We start from the raw sequence: 15580 nt of genomic DNA on the forward strand, positions 1-15580 counted from the left end.
TCCTGCCTCTCACCCAAATATGGTCACTTCTGACTCCAAAACACCAAGATGGCGACAGCCAAAATGCCAGACTTGAGGTTTCAAAACAGGAGGCCACAAACCAATGGGTGACGTCACAGTGGCCATTTTTCTATGGCGGCAACATGATGATCTCCACAGACAAGAACCTGCTTCCTATATAAATATAAATGGCTCGTTCTAACGAAACACAATGATTTCTATTTTCTGGTGATTATATACTAAGGAATTATACTCAGAAAAAAAATAATAATAATTGCATACAGTAGAAGTGTTCCATGTTGTATTGAAAAGGTTATGAGCTACATATTTTTAAAGCATGAGGGCTCAACTTTTTGTAAGTATGAATGCGTAGGATAGAGCAAATTAAGTTCACATGCCAGAAGAACATATTTCCGATGGGAGAACCGAGCACCAACAAGCAGGCAGAAGGTCTGATTTACCGTGTCGAATATGATCAACGTTACATCTCCTGCATCAACATACCCAGAGCCTGCTCCTAAAATGAAGGACAAATGAAAATTGAGTGAAGATGTAGTTTGCTTCTTTTTTCTTTTCTTTTTTTGTTTCTCAAGATAGCAATGTAATGTATGAAGGAGGAAAATAATATTGCCTGTGGTAGAGCAACACAGGCTCTTTTGAGACAGAAGAATTGTGATTTTATTCCAGCTCAGTACGCTCTCACAAGCCGCTTCAAGCTATTGATGTCTGTTCCCACAACTATTGTTATTGCACATTCAACTCACGGACTCTAGCATGCCACTTTTAAATATAAAGCCACATATTGGACAACGTCAATGCAGTGACAACCCCGTATCCTCGCACAGCTTTCATCTGCACGGAGCTTTCATCTACAGATGAACCGGTCACTCTGCATGCACAGCCAAAGTATAGTTAAATTAGTTACTCGCAGCATTAAACCGACTGTTCTGAAAAGACTGAGACATCAAGAGTTTTTTTTTTTGTTCTGTAAAAAATGGCAGACATTCAAAATACTCAAAAAGACAAAATGAATGCAGGAAGCTGCGTTTCTTTAGCCTCAAACCACAGTAAATGGTTATATCAGCACCACAGCTGATGTAATCAGGGAAAGATATGCACTGCACACACAGCAAGACTGAAGCATAGCAGGGGAGGGAGAGCAGTTCCTGTCTGGTCTTTTTACTGATATCATGAAATTGTCAATCTTCCATCTTTGCACCTGCACTGGCTTAGATTCAATATTAGAATGTGAGCTTGAACTTAACAAAGTCTTTTGCATATTTACCAAAGCCTGTGATCTCATAGATACGATCTATGAGAGAGTCTGTAGGACCGGCTGTTAAAGTGACAGCAGGTACAACCAGATAAACTCAAATACCCTTTAACCACCTCACGACTGTCATTTAATACTATTTATTACTTTTTGCTATCTATTACAACCATTTATCATTTAATTTCTGCTATCTATTTAAGCATTTATTACTTCGAGGTCTGGTGTATGAGTACCTCTGGTGTATGTGTACCTCTGGTGTATGAGTATCTCTGGTGTATGAGTACCTCTGGTGTATGAGCACCTCTGGTGTATGAGTATCTCTGGTGTATGAGTACCTCTGGTGTATGAGTACCTCTGGTGTATGTGTACCTCTGGTGTATGTGTACCTCTGGTGTATGAGTACCTCTGGTGTATGTGTACCTCTGGTGTATGAGTACCTCTGGTGTATGTGTACCTCTGGTGTATGAGTACCTCTGGTGTATGTGTACCTCTGGTGTATAAATAAGTACCTTTGGTGTATGAGTACCTCGGGTGTATAAGTAAGTTCCTTTGGTGTATGAGTACCTCTGGTGTATGAGTACCTCCGGTGTGAGTACCCCTGGTGTATAAGTAAGTACCTCTGGTGTATGAATACCTCTGGTACATGGGTACCTCTGGTGTATGAGTACATCAGACATTTTGTCACACTGAATATTAGTAGTATATTCAGTATTTGTATATTGCTAAATCATGGTGTACGAGTACCTCTGGTGTATGAGTATCTCTGGTGTATGAGTACCTCTGGTGTATGAGCACCTTTGGTGTATGAGTATCTCTGGTGTATGAGTACCTCTGGTGTATGAGCACCTCTGGTGTATGAGTATCTCTGGTGTATGAGCACCTCTGGTGTATGAGTACCTCTGGTGTATGAGTACCTTTAGTGTATGAGTATCTCTGGTGTACGACTACCACTGGTGTATAAGTAAGTTCCTTTGGTGTATGAGTACATCAGACATTTTGTCACACTGAATATTAGTAGTATATTCAGTATTTGTATATTGCTAAATCATGGTGTACGAGTACCTCTGGTGTACGAGTACCTCTGGTGTATGAGTATCTCTGGTGTACGAGTACCTCTGGTGTATGAGTACCTCTGGTGTATGAGTACCTCTGGTGTATGAGTATCTCTGGTGTATGAGTACCTCTGGTGTACGAGTACCTCTGGTGTATGAGTATCTCTGGTGTACGAGTACCTTTGGTGTATGAGTACCTTTGGTGTATGAGTATCTCTGGTGTATGAGTACCTTTGGTGTATGAGTACCTTTGGTGTATGAGTATCTCTGGTGTATGAGTATCTCTGGTGTACGAGTACCTCTGGTGTATGAGTACCTCTGGTGTATGGGTATCTCCGGTGTATGAGTACCTCTGGTGTATGAGTACCTCTGGTGTACGAGTAAATTTGGTGTACGAGTATCTCTGGTGTACGAGTACCTCTGGTGTACGAGTACCTCTGGTGTACGAGTATACGAGTACCTCTGGTGTACGAGTACCTCTGGTGTACGAGTATCTCTGGTGTACGAGTACCTCTGGTGTACGAGTACCTCTGGTGTATGAGTACCTCTGGTGTATGAGTATGTCATACGTTTTGTTAGGCTAAAGGCTGCAATGCCTCCATGGAAGCTGAATGTAAGCTACGCTCCTCTAACGTCATCATCAATATCTACAAGAAGCTGAAGTATCAGCTGACCCTTCTGGCTTCAAACAACCTGACCAGTTCTGAAAAAAAGGTACAAAACAAGGTATAAACATGTGGCACTGACTCAATATTCAAAGATATGGTCTCTCCCTCGTTGTGTGGCTGGATGAATTTATGAATTTGGAGCCATGTCATGTTTTGGGTGGGGGGGTTTACTATCTTGACAAGCTTTGGTATTTACTGCCTTCACAGTGACATCTTAATGAACTGATTCTCTGTTTATGAACACCCATTTCAGTCTGTTCAAATATAGATGGACTGTGTTTTTCTCTCAGTCGTGCGTGTAAAATATGTGACTATCGATTCAAAGTCTCAGATATAAAGTGTCTCTTTTCATGTCAAAACAGACTGTGTGAGTGTGACATTAGCACTAATGAACCCCATGCATTGTGTAATAGGTGTAATACGTGTGGTCATTATGGTCTATTTGAATGCTTTCAGTGCTTGACTTCATTACATTCTGATTCTTGGGAACGACATGTAAAATGACATGTTTGAATGTCCATTTCATGCATCAGAGCACCTGAAAAGACTTATTTTGTCTTAGGTGGCTGTTGAATTACATGCAAGGCTGCAGAAATAAAGCCAGTATAGAGAACGGGTGGCTTTCATTGCTGTGCATGATTGGGAGTATTTTTATTTTTTTACCAAAGCTGTTTTCTTGCGAATAGCCTTGCACAACAATGCAATGAAGACCACAAAAGTATTTAGACGTTTCTGGTGATTATTACTGATTCATTAGTATATCATATTTCCAGCTAATTTGCAATCAGCATTACAACAATCAACAGCAATTAGGGAACAATTGGAAATGTATTCATGTCCATTTGTATTTTATTTGCCTTGGAAGGATTTTGAGTGCATGTGCTGATATCGCCATTCCCGCTCTGCCAAATAAATAGCACTCGTAAAACTCAGGCGTCTGCTGCACAGGATGGCAGGAAGTTTACAATAAATGTCTGGATAAATCCACAAAAGACAGCGTTGCCAACTCTTCTCCAATGAAATACGCTAATGGCTGCTCAAAAAGTCACACAAAAGATTATGGTACAGCTTCATTTACATGTAAATTAAATTAATAGGTATTTATCATCAGAAAGAAAGAACATGAAAAAGGAAAAGATGGTGGTTGCGAGAGGAGAGTGAGCTGAGAATGGGCTATGGAGATGCTTCATTAGCTGGAGGTACAGACACACATCCTGTCACAAGCTGCCCCTTTCTTGTCTCCTGGCCAGCTGACTAACACCGATCCAATGAAGCTCAGTTTTGTCAGCAGTGGTTCAACGTGCTGTTTACCCTGCAAATGTACAACTAATTAATTTGTGGTCATGGCCAAAGATAGAGGCTGTCCAGCTCAGTGCAGGCCTGTGGCAAGGGTACCAACACCAAAGGCCCCACTGGTTCCAGAAAGCCCTCCCTTTCCTTTCTCCCTCTAATGCTTTCACTGGAGAAGACGATGACTGTGTTTCTGTTCCTGCTGCCGCAAATGGCAAGTGGCTCATGAGCGGCTTTCATTAAAACAACACAAACAGTTGGATGCAAAATGCAGTTAAAATATGACAAATTCCACAAAAGCTGGTGTGTGCCCGCAGACATTTTGCAGAAATAAGATCTCCAAAAATACAATTTTCTTTTGCAGCATAAACAGTGTTAGGGCGTAACGTAACAATATTACTAACAAAATTTCAGTAATACTGTTTCCCCCAAAAACAAATATGTTGCTACAACTAGGAATACAGCGATATAACGGCCAAACATCGGTACCATTGGTCTATCAGCAAATAAGATGGCATTCACCATTGGCGGTGGGCGATGTTTCTCTGTTGTGTCACATCAATTTTGCGCAGGCTAAAAAGTAACACACGAAACTAACAACGTCCTGTCATCTGAGATCGATAGAAAATGTGTTTGGGATGAACAGAAATCTTCCCCGGGATGCTGATAGTGCTACACTGTGATCAACAAGGGGGGCTAGTTAACGTTAGCTTATAGCCGTCAGCATTTAACTAGTGACAGTTTATGGAGGTTGCATTGGGTTACATTATGATGCATTCAAGCTCTATTTAGTAAAAATGAGCATTGGGCGAAGTTCAATTATAACGTTGTCATGATGTGTTTGAATTGAATCTTGTGAAATTACGTAGGTTTTGGTAAGAAACTTGAATAAATACAGTTGAAGTAGAAATTTATTGTTTTCACAGCATTATGAAGTAGATATTTGAGAGGGAATTACAGTATGTATAGTAAAAATGTTTTTCGTGTGAAAGAAGGTTATATTAAAGGTTGTTTCATAAATGTATATGATTTAATTTGCGCTATTCAAAGGTAGTGTAATACAGGCTGAATGACTTTACCACAGTTATTTTTTATAGTGAAGATTTATTTGTATCAGTATCGGCTATCGGTCAAATTGTTATTTTAAACACTGGTACTGGTATCAGCCCAGAATTTCACAATCAGTGCATCCCTTGTAATGATATTACAGTTACCCCAAAAACTTTACATTTGTTGTCACCCTCTACTGATTTGAAACCCCACAATCAATCACATCCTGGATTGATTTTCGTAAATGCACAGCACAGCAGCAAGTGGGTTTGGAAGATCGAAACGCTTACGCTCATTACTTTGATTTTGTCAGGGGGAAAGATGGCAAGAACATGTTGTTCCAGGTAGTGGCACTATGACACTTTCCACTGCGAAAAAACGTGACCTCAAACCTCCTGAAACTCAGACAATGACCAACAGCCTGAAGCTCATGGAATTACAACCCACCAAAGGTGAACCCTCCTCGGCCGCGTAGGATGGCTGTAGCCCCTCACTGGCTAAACAACCAAAACTGGATTTTAATCGAGGACAGCTGCAGGATATCAGCGTCAAAGAATGAAGCTTGTGGGTGGATGAAATGTTGCCTATAACCACGATTGACTCTACGTCTTTCAAACAAATCCTTGGGAAAATAATGATCATAGGCAACAAAAGATCCCCAAGTAAAAAAACTCATTTGCAAGCTATCTAGCCTTAGCTGCACTTACTGAAGATTACCCTGACATTCAGACAGAGGCACATGAGAGGTGTGACTTATGAGGAGAAAGGACGCAATGACCAATTTTGTGAGGTGTAACAGAAAAGTAATACAACGATTAATGTAACCAATTAGTGTTGGCAAGGAGTAATAAGTATAGTGATATTACTCATCAGAATGTAAGGAGCAATGGGTAATAAATTAGATTTGTTTATAACGAGCCCAACACTGAGCATAAAACTTTTATTTTTCATACATAATTTCAGATTTCTCCAATTTTCCCTGCTACTGAAGAGCACTTATGTGTTCACTGTGCTCTACTTCAAGACAAACAGTCCCTTTTTATACCTATCATTTGAATACATGCTCATAAATTTTCCATTTTGTTACTGAGCAGTGCTAATTAGCACTCATGCATCTCCGTAATCAGCGTTGTTTTACCACTATGGCATTGAAAATAACACTCTTGGAATGACTTACCTTGCAATTAAGCGTGTGAGTGAATAGCGAGTATAGGTGCTTTCCGTCAAAATCAGTCTGAACTTATTTCCATGAGTCTGCTTTAATTCTGTTCCTCAGTCCACCTCAAGTGTGTTCTGACAGGTTTCCACCTACTGCCCAGCACAGACACTGCAAACCATCAATTTTTCAGCTGTAATGGCAACAATGGGGAGCGGGAAGGCTGTCATTCCTGTAATGACTGTGCTGTCATGAATATAATGGCTATGCTGTTATGTTTTATAGACAGGAAGTTCACATATTCCCATTGTGAGCAAAAAGAAGTACTGTAGCTGGGGGCAGCTAGCTTGACTGGGCTGAAACTGCATCATTTCTACTCGATTTTGAATGGGTGTTTTGTGGCGAGGCTGTGATGGTGTGAAGATGGAAGGCGACACGAGACACAGCCAGCTGATCCTGCACCGCTCTCTTGCCTGTTTTGAATGACTTCTGCATAACAGCCGTGTTGGTGTTCTGTGACGTACTGAGACTAATCTGTGAGAGATCAGGATAAAATGATGTGGACATCAAACGTCAATAACCCGAATAAGTCAAATGTCAGTAAGTAATGTTACTTTGCATTCACAGCCAATTGAAACGAGCACTAATGATTCCAGACTGGCTTATCACTGGCAGCAACAACAAGAGTCTCTGATCTGCTACAGGTTGCCAAGTAAGGCACACTTACAGCGAGGTGGTCATTATCGAAAGTAAGCCCCAAGGCGAAGCACAATAATGAATGGCTCCCTATACATTATCCTGCTTATTACATAGCTGCTTACCAAAGACATTAATCATCTGACACAACATACTGATTTTAAATGTTCTTTTTCTTTAATGCAATGAAGTAATCAACATGGCAGCTGTGTGCTGCTGCAGCCATACAAACGTTTAGCATCTGTAGCCACACAGCGAAAGAACTGGAAACCAGCAACATTAACAAATCCAGCAGGACTGCCGTACAGTCGCTGACAGACAATAAAAGTATTGTGCTCTCCAAATTAACCATAACCCCGTGCTCTAATGTGGTCGCGCAGTAACTACGAATAACTCAAAATCAACAAATAACACACTGAAAAGCCACACAAAGACCCTCACACTACAAATAGCTTGTACTGTAATGCACCTGCTCTGCAAACGAGTGAATCTGAAAGCCACACTATTCAACAATCATGATAATGACCCATCATCTAATAGCACAGGAAGAGGCTGCATTGTACTTGAGCTGGTCACCCAATTGCAAATCTCAATTGCTTGCACATTAATTGATGTATGATGAATCCATGTAAATCAATTCAGCAACACTCCGCAGCAGCAACACAGTTAGAGTGTAACTACAGAGATTTTTTTTGGAGGGATTTTTTTTTAAAGGTGTGGGTAAGCCATAAAAGTGAGCGATGTAATCAGAGAGGCCATTCACCATGACTGCCATCATCATTACTGCCAGACGCAGGCCTCGGTGCCAGCGAGTCAGAGGGTAGTCCACCCAAGAATATCTCTTCCAACTTTTCACAAGATGAATTCCTTTGGAGATGCCATCTGTTTGTCTATCGCTGGTGTGCCATGTGCACAGGTTAGATCAAGTTATTGCAGCAGGCATGTCTCAAGCCTCCGCAGCTCCTTATTTGTAAGTGTCCCTCATATGTTTTGCCTCTGTGAAGTGCCCCTCTGGGGGCTTCTGCCAGAGGCTTCTCACGCCAAAACTACCTTCATCCTGATATTCAGCATATGGGATTATTTAATGAATTGCATTGGAAATGTTGTTGGAATATACAGTACTACATGTACTTGGATGGGTCCAACCCAGTCACCAGAATTGTTGGAACTGTACATTTCTGCAAACTATGGATATGTTACATTTGTACTCACATTACAATTCTTCACATTTCACCAATGCTGCGGTTAACATGTGGTTATATTTAGGACACAAATACCATTTGGTTATGGTTAGAAAAAGAGCATGTTTTGGCTTAAAATAACCAGCTTTTTTTTGGCTCTACCCCAGCAGGAAACACTGTAATGTCTCTCTAAAAAATGACCGCTTTTTGTGTCACTATCTTGGAAGGAAATGCAGCAAATGTCTTGGTAAAAAACAAACTTTTGTGGCACTCTCACGGCAGAAAACATGCCGATGTCTTGGTAAAAAACTCGCTTTTGTGGCACTATTCTGCCAGGAAAGACAGCAACATCTCAGTGAAAAATAGACGCTTTTCGTGGCACCGTCTTGGCAGGAAATGTGGCAATGTCTTGGTAAAAAAAACAACCACTTGAGTGGCACTATCACAGCAATAACTGTGGTGATGTATTGGTAAAAAGCAACAGCTATTCATTGCAATATCCCGGCAGGAAAGACAGCAATATCTTGGGGGAAAAAAACACTTTTCATGGCACTATCCCAACAGGAAACGCACCACGTCTCGGTGAAAAGCAGTCACTTTATGTGGCACTATCATGGCAGAATACACGGCAATGTCTTGGTAAAAAGCAACCGCTTTTTGTGGCACTATTACAGCAGGAAAGACAGCAACGTCTCAGTGAAAAATACCTGCTTTTCGTGACACTATCCCGTCAGAAAACTAAACTACTTAATGGCACTATCCCAGTGGGAAATGCAGCAATGTCTTACTAAAAAACAACCACTTTACATGGCACTATCACGGCAGAATACACAGCGATGTCTTGGTAAAAAGCTACTACTTTCTCTGGCACTATTCGAGCAGGAAACGCAGCCATGTCTCGCTAAAAAACAACTACTTTTCTTGACACTATTTCCAGTGGAAACACAGTGACAGGTGACTAAAAACACCCAAATTTGCTCGTATACCATGCTGCTTTAGAAGCATACATATGAAATGTACACATGTAGTTTATGTGTGGCTCCCAGAAACGTTCAATGCCAACATTTTCCTCTGTTGATTGGGCTGGTTATTCAACATCATTTCCCAAAATTCTCTCATAATCAGACACTAATGTTTTAAATTTGGTTTCCTCAGAAGTCTTCAAAGAGCTATTGTTGATCCTGACAGAACATTTACATGAAAGAGGCTTAATTTTGCACAGATGACACACAGCAAGATGCTACACAACTATTATAAATGTGACTTCTTCTCCATTTTTATTCTAAATCAGCCCCAACGAGTGCATGAAGCAAGCCGTGCACTTCCACACGAGCACTTCCCCTGACTGATCCTCCTCCCAACCACAATATTTCCATTCTGCATGTTTAGATTTACGGCACGTTGTGTTGATTTCAGCTCGCGGTGTTATTACATCCAACTGTTTTACCAACTTAATGACAATTTAATGGGCATCCATGGTGGGAGGCACTGCTGCAGGAGTAATAGGCCTATATGCAGTCATTCTGTCCACAAGTCAGATAAGTCAATGGAAACCCAGCAGTGGGGGTGGGGTGTGTGTATGTGTGTGTGTGTGTGTGTGTGTGTGTGTGTGTGTGTGTGTGCGTTCAGGTTATCCAGAACTCACCAACTTTACAATCATCCTTCAGCCTTGAACCAGAATAGAGGGCTACATATGATTTATATACAGTCACACTAATTCTCAAATGCATTATTTTGATTGCTCTAATTGTTGCAGGCTCAATTTAATGCACATTATAACTGCAAAGACATATCCCAGTTATAAACTTACATTTTGTGGCTTCATTATTTCCCCTCCTGCATGCCCATCACTGCCTAATCCCTGTAGCTTTTACACTGTGTCTTCTCCTTTGTTTGGATTTATATCCAGACCGGGCCTTCGAACCACGATCCACTGCTCATAAATGTGTCTGCCAGCTATTCACTGAAACACGTCTCCTCAATCAAGTGGTTTGGCATTTGCAAAGAGGCAAAGAGGCGGTTGTGCTGCTGCACAGACAGACCTGATTATGCCTTGAACCGAGCCTCAAACACAAGATAAATATGTGTCAAATACTTGTTGGGGGTTATAACGCGCAATAAAACACTGATGGGGTGTTTTCTTTATTTATTTATTTTTATTTTTTTTGGCCGGATCGGATGATGAACAGCATATTGGCAGTCCGTGCACATCAATCAAGGCTCACCTACCGGATGGCGCTTCGGATGCCACGCTTTCCCTCTGTTTGATGCAAAGTCCCCTCAGATTTTGACCGCCCTTTTTTGCTCTTCTTTCCACGCACGGGTCCTCCGGTGTCCTCCAGAAAGCAGGTGTGACCACAATCTCGCCTTGTTGTATTCCCATATGTTGTCGCCAGCGCAATTATGAATGCTCCAGTTGATCAGTGACTGGATAGCCTTGTGTGATCATGTGCTGCCAGCTCCTTTCTCTCCTCCTCTTTCTCTCCCTCTCTCTGTCTCCTCTCTGTAACTGCTCCCTCCGCCCGATTATCTCCCCGCTGCGGCACTGGCTACATGGTAATACGGAGGAATAAAACGTGCCTGAGTCGCTGGCGAACTTGTGCGCCTTATTATGGCAATTAGTCACCGGACCGGTCCGTGCTTGCTCATCCGTGCACCTTTGCAGAAAATGCGCTTGCTCTCAGCTGTATCCGCTATTTGCGCTGAAAAAATTGCCCCGGAGAGGCTGTTTTGTTTTCTGAAAGAGAGAGGAGAAAGAGAAAAAAAAAACCTCTTCAATCTGCCGGCTGAGGCTGGAGAAGAGGAGCAGAGGAGAGAAAGACTGAGGCGTAAAGGATGGAGAGGATTAAAGGAGAGGGAGGAGGAGGCTGGAACACATTTGTGAAAGCCTTCCCTCTATATATGTCCTTTGAATAACAGTGAGGCACGGTGCATATTTCCCATTCTGTCTCTCTTTCACTCAGCTGTTCCCTGTGCATTAACTGTACTGGGAACTTGACATTCACTGACAGTGCTGCATATCTATCTATCCAAACATACTTGCAGTGTTCTAGTCTACAATCAGTCCCTCTGAATGGATAATATTACCAGGAGTCTCTGTGCAGTTGCATTTTGTAAAAACAACACTTCCCCTCAGATTTTGCTCTGGCCAGCTCTCAGTCTCCCTCCCGCTTTGTCACACTGATGGATGCTTTTTGTTTTTAATTAGAGCTCCACTCTGATCCATGCAGCATGTTGGGCAGGTTATGATTCTGTCCAATCATGGCACCGTTACTCCGAGCCTTGACAGGCGAGCGTTTTCAAAGTGGTCCTCAAATTGGTTGGACATCTGCTCCGGTCCCCAGAGTGATGTGGACCACGGCTCTCCGTGGGAGGAACCGAGCCGAGTGTTCTGAATCCCACCGGTGTGGCTGAGCCCAGACCAGCTGCTTACTTTTCAGCTGTGCATCAAAAACCAATACGTGAAAGCTTTCCACGAATCAGCTGGTGTGATTAGGTGTGGCACAGCTTTAGACTCTCTTCCCCTTCCCATATATGTTCACATGGAAAATGTGCTGTCTCCACAGTTTTGTTTTATGTCCCTCGATCATGTTAGATGAAAAGCCAGGCGTGATTTGTCTAAAAAAAGCGGAATTTTTAATACATGAAAGGCAAACCTGTAAGCAAAGATCAGTGGCTCCTGTAATTACAATGCAGAGCATCAGCGTACAACATTAATGATTCAGTAGGACCTTGAAAAATGAAAAATGCAGCTACCCAAATTTTCCTGTGCCATCGTGCACTCTTGTGCTCGCGGTGCATTTGATGTAATTTTGTGTGCATCAGAAATGATGTCAGTGTTTCTCTGGGAAACAATTACTGTAATATCTGAGTGTTACAGAGGCGCAAAGTGGTAACTTCAGCCCTCTGAACAGAGAGCAGAAGGGACTCCACGAGTGTGAGAGATGAAGCTCGACTGGAAGGCGAGGCAGTCTGTGACCTCAACTAAACCTGTTGGAGACAATAGGCCCCTGGGCACAGATATGCAAAGGGCCCCACCACCTCTCCTATGAACTCAACTCTCAACTCAACTCAAATTTATTTAGAAAGCACATTTAAAAACAACTCATGATGACCAAAGTGCTGTACAAAAGGAGCAAGAAGCAGGACACACAAACTTTGCGTTGGCTTTGCTTCTTTTTTGTTGTTGTGCGTCTCTTTGTAGTTTTGTGTCTTTTTCATCCCACGTCATCACATATCGCCGCTATGTCAATTGACATTAACACCTGCTGTACATGTTACACGCTAGGTACCCTCTTGCATCTGCTGCTGACGTTCCCGGACGTCGCAACAAACGCCGGGACATCAACAAAAGCACGTGGTTAGGGTTAAAAAAAAAAAAAAAACACCATGGTTTGGTTCTACAATCATACAGAGGGAGAACACCAGGCTCCTGGGTGAAAGTCAAGAGTTTGTTGGACCCATCCACCACCCTCCTGCCCACCCTATCGGGACCTTCCAGCTCCTTATGTTACGTCATTACCGTCAATGTTTCAAACTGATGCTGTCATGTGGCATATCATACAACCGCCGTTCAGCCAACAGGCACCATATCATAACACCTCGAAAGGTACCATCCGACCTCATTACAAAATGACACCTCCCGGCCCCAGCGGCGTATCCTATCACCAGAAAAGGCAGCTTTTAGCGCCAGTGACTGACACCAAAATCGCTGACAAAGTAGAGGTATTTGACAACCTCAGAATGAGAACAGGCTGGTCATTTTGAGTCTCTTCCTCGTTGTTAAGTGTTAATTTGAGTGACATTTTGCAGGTGAAGGTCATGGGGGCCCCTGACACTTTGGGCGCCTGCGCCTGTGCCCAGTAGGCCATTCAGTAATCCATCCATGTTTGAAAGGTGCTGCTTTTCAGCCCTATGACAGGCCTTGTCTCTTCCCTTGACATGTGATATGCACAGGGATGTGCAGCCTTACAATCCTAATCTGAATGATATTAACTTTTTCATCAAGATGCCACTGTTTCATGAAAATGTTGTGACAGATGTTTTTTATTTATCGGTTGCTGGGTAAGCAGGCTTGTTTGTAGTTGTCACAGTAGCTTATCAAAGGTGCATGCCCGTGGCAAACTGTGTGACACCAGTGTGGAGCTGAATGTGCACACTGCTTAGATGTGTGCCACTGGAAATACAAACCATCAGAGGAGCCATGTGTCATTCTGTGCATGTAAGTCATTGACAGGCCCAGTCACTGCTGCAGCCATGCTGGCAGCTCCACACATTTCACTGGCTCTGCAGGCCAACTGAATTTTTACAGCTGCTATACAACCATATAGTAAGGTGAGCTCAGCTTTATGGACTCTGTCCTTCATTTATTTGGCTGCCTGGGCTGCATGTTGAAGTACTGAGTGGATCACTATGTCAGTTGTGTTGTACTGGCTAATGTCAACAGGCCTGTTTGAGTGCATGGCTCGTCAGCAGTCGATGTGGGTGTACAGAAGCGTGCGCGCTTCCAAATGTGTTAATTAAATTTACCTGGTCCTCATAACACAGGCTAACTCTGTGGCTTGCTGTACGCTCAGGCTGATGACGCTGCTGTCCTCGTAGGCCGCGTGTATCTGGCTCTTGTTTATAGCCAGCGGTTAAGATCATGCTGTTGATAAAGTGGCTTTTAGTCCATCCAATGAGCTATTGTGCTGCTAAATGTGATCTGCCATTAACATGGCCATATTGTAATTAGACTGCAGATTGAGGGGGCTTGACTGCTGCATGATGTTCAACACAGTTTTTTTTTTCAGGAGAAAATACACCAGATCCAACGTCTCCCATAAATAAATCTTTAACAAAGACAGGCTGCAGTCAACTCCAGAGGATGTTTGCAGTAGTTTACAGTGATATTTTTAAGTAGTTTGTTTTTTTCTTTAAAGCAACAACAAAGAACTTTCATTTTGTGCTCATTTTGGCCGCCCCTGTGGACAAATGTTTCAAATGAGTTCTTGTGACATAGCCTAGTCGCCTGAGGAAGATGTTAACACTTCACATCGTACATTACTGCACACCAGGAATACTTTACATTTCAGTGTTTCATCAACGTTTCTTAAGTCATGCAATATATCATCTGACTTTGTCATCGGGAGGTGAAGGGGATGGTGGATGGCGTGTCACCTAGATGCCTGCCAGACCACTGTTCAGGACCTGTTCGAGACCAGCAAACAACAAAACTGTTTATGTGTGATTATTTTTATGTTTTTTTTGCTTTTATTTGACGGGACAATTTAAGCGTGAAAGGTGTAGAGAGAGCGGATGACATGTAACAAAGTGCCGCGGGCTGAAATCAAACCCGTGGCCGCTGCAGCAAGGACATAGCCTTTGTACATCAGACGCCCACTCTACCCAGCGAGCTACTGGGCGCCTAAAAATCTTTGCGTTCTTAGTGGCACATCCTGGGGTTTCCCAGCAGCATTTGAGCCACCAAATCTGAGTGTTTTTCACCGACACATTGCACCATTTCCCTGCTGTATTTCAGCCACGGAACCTGGGTGTATTTCAGCAACCCATTCCTGCCTTTCCAGAGGCTGTTATGCCACCAAATGTGGGTCTTTTACAATAACCTAATCACACCTTCACCAAAGCGATGTTGAGAAATGCAAAACTTCAACGTATCTGAAGCAGAAACGTACAATGCAAACATTTTTTCTGGCAATTGTGTTAGTCGTAGCCTAAAGATCTAGACCATGTGCTAAGAATGGACCAGGGCCGGATCACGAGAGTTGCCTTAAGATGGACACCACCAGGCAAATAAAACCCGGAAGGCCCAAAACCACCTGGCGCAGAACTGTGACACTGGAGTTGGAAAAGGTGAACCTGTCATGGGGAGAGGTGCAACATGCAGCCAAGGATCAGATGCAATGGAAAGAGCTCACTGAAGCCTTATGTCCCATAGGGCATGAAGAGGAGTAAGTAGAGATCTTTATCTGGCTAGCACATGCATTTGTTTGAGAAGCGACTGAAAGAAAGATGCAACTTATTTTTAAAACTGTTGTTCTTTTTTAAACACAGCTGTTTGCAGCATGGCTAGTGATGAGGTGATTTATGTTTGTGCCAACATCAGATTAATCACTATAATATGACAGTGGTGAAACAGAGTAAACTTTGTTGTAGCCACCAACATAAGTATATGAATTTATGTAAAACCGCATCTAGCAATTTATTTTATAAAT

The 15580-nt window shown here is 42.6% G+C and overlaps 1 protein-coding gene across 2 annotated transcripts in view; it reads right to left on the reverse strand.

Annotated features, from left to right (window-relative positions):
• flrt1a (fibronectin leucine rich transmembrane protein 1a) overlaps positions 1–11172 on the reverse strand; it is a 71728-nt gene extending 60556 nt beyond the window's left edge. Inside the window, exon 1 of one of the 2 annotated variants that reach the window (XM_050041436.1) lies at positions 10596–11172. The gene's annotated coding sequence lies outside the window, so the exon portion shown is untranslated. Of the gene's footprint in view, positions 1–10591 lie in introns of both variants that reach the window. The other variant, XM_050041437.1, reaches the window with a different exon arrangement.
• Positions 11173–15580: the final 4408 nt, after the last annotated feature.

The sequence above is a fragment of the Epinephelus moara genome, chromosome 3, assembly GCF_006386435.1.
Source record: "Epinephelus moara isolate mb chromosome 3, YSFRI_EMoa_1.0, whole genome shotgun sequence".
NCBI classification, from domain to species: Eukaryota; Metazoa; Chordata; class Actinopteri; order Perciformes; family Serranidae; genus Epinephelus; species Epinephelus moara.